Raw genomic sequence first — 2,399 nt, forward strand, 5'->3', positions numbered from 1 at the left:
CCCTCACTCAGGGGTGGGGACTCATTGGATTCCAGGTTTGGAAATAACCCGTCACTAGCTCCGCTTTCACTCGGGGGAGGGTGGGTAGCCAGGGAATCCTCTCCTCTCCCTAGCTCTGGGGTTTGGGTTATCAGTTCACTCAGGGGGAGCACCAAAGCACGTCCCCCCTCACTAAACTCAGGGGCATGAACTCAGTCACAATTCAATTCACAATTAAATGGAGACTCTTACAACTAGGGTTCACCTATCTAGCCATTCCTCTCAGAGCATATATTCCTTCCATTTACAGTATCTAGCTTAGATTCGGAACATAAGTGCTGCCCTACTGCGAACAATATCCTATTTTAGGGGAGTGATCCACCCCTATCTTCCCCTCCAGCTTCTGGCAGTCAGAGGTTTAGGGACAACCACAGAATGGGATTACATCCTTGATCATTTGGCTAATAGCCATTGATGGACCTATCCTCCATGAATTTATCTAGTAATCCTTTTTGAATCCAGTTATACTTCTGGGCATCACAACATCCCACTGCACTGAGTTCCACAAGTTAATTGCATTTTGTGCATTCCTGTTGTTTGTATTAAACCTGCTGCTTATTATTTCATTGGGTGACCCTGGGTTTCTATATTGTAGCAAAGGGTAAATAACACTTCCCTATTCACTTTTCCCACACCGTTCATGATTTTACAGACCTCTATCAAATCATAGAATCATAGAATATCAGGGTTGGAAGGGACCTCAGGAGGTCATCTAGTCCAACCCCCTGCTCAAAGCAGNGGTGACCTGAACTGGACACATTATTCAAGAGGCAGGCACACCATGGATTTATATAGTAGCATTATGATGTTATCTGTCTGATTTTCTATCCCTTTCCTTGTAGTTGCTAACATTCAGATAGTCTTTTTGACTGCTGCTTCTCATTGAGCTGAAGTTTTCAGAGAACTATCCACAATGACTCCAAGACACCTTTTTTGAGTGGTAACAGCTACTTTAGTGGAAACAGCTACCCATTATTATATATGTGTAGTCAGGATTATTTTTTCCAATGTGCATTCCTTTGCACTGGTTGTAAACTCTTTGGGGACAGAGACCATCTTTTCATTCAGTGTTTGTACCACACTTAGCCCAGTTAGCTCCTGGTCCATGAATTGGGCTCCTAAGGTGTTATCACTGTGCAAATAATAATTAAATAATCTAGGTAGCTATCATTTGTGTGTAGTGACTCTCCCCTTTGTATCTAAACATGGTACAAAATTAATGAGCACAAATGCCCACAACAAAAAGTTGTTCATCCCCATGTTGTTTATTAGCATTTTCCCCTCTACTTAACAGTGTTGGGTCATTCCCTTTGCTCACAGTCCTCACCTTCAGGCCCTTTGTGCAGTGTGAGGAAGCTCACCAGGAAATCCCTCTTCTCAGGTTCTCCTTTCCAGCATGTGCAGAGGGCGGCCACACCTTGTTCGTTTCTCTCCTGTGCAATCCGCCCTCTTGCAGGAAGTTACCATGACTTCAAATTGGCAGCCTGAAGGAAGACAAGCTGTGTTTCAAAGAGCATGTCTGTACAGCTAGCTTATTATTGTTTCCATTGCAGCCTGGGCTCCAGCAGTTTCTTTTCCAGCAGAGGCTGAGCTCTTGTGCTATTCCTGAAGTTTAAAAAAATAAAGTTTCTTACTGTTTCATTGGAGTGAAGGGGTTGTGGAGGGAAAATGATACACAGGGCACAAATACACCATAGAAATACAGAGGCAAGGATCCCACTTACAACACTGATATCCTTCTTATCTATCTATCTACCTACTTATATGGACCCCAACTCTGCAGTATCTGAGACCATGCCCTGTTTACAACAGGGTTACAACTTGTAGTGTGGATGGGATCAACATGTGTTGTCCTTGGGTGATATCCTGGCCCTATTGATTTAAAATGGCACTGACTTCAACAGGACCAAAGTGTTCACCCATCATGTCATGTAGCTAAGACAAAGCTTTGGATGTACAATGGATAGTGAGAACACTAGCCTCTTTGCAGAATTGGGCCCAAAGATCCCAGGGGGTGAAAAACAGCAACAACAAATAATCCAGTGGGCTGTATTTGGCTTTCAAGTCTCCAGATGTAAATCTAGAGTCATTCCAGAACTGAGCCCAGTGCTCCTCCCCACCCTCCAGCCAGGCAAAATACCCATCTTCTTTGAGTATTGTCAGTATAGATCCCAGGTCTGATCCTCCGTTGGAGGATCTGCATGAGCTATGCTGATTTACACCAGCTGCGGATCTGACCCCCTGACTCCTGGGCAGCACAGAGACCCACACCCAGGAGTTGTGGAATAAACAACAATAAACTGACAATTTATTCCAAGAGCACCCATTCCCCCTCACTGCAGCATTTCACGCCTACTGTT

The sequence above is a fragment of the Trachemys scripta genome, chromosome 2 (assembly GCF_013100865.1).
Source record: "Trachemys scripta elegans isolate TJP31775 chromosome 2, CAS_Tse_1.0, whole genome shotgun sequence".
NCBI classification, from domain to species: domain Eukaryota; kingdom Metazoa; phylum Chordata; order Testudines; family Emydidae; genus Trachemys; species Trachemys scripta.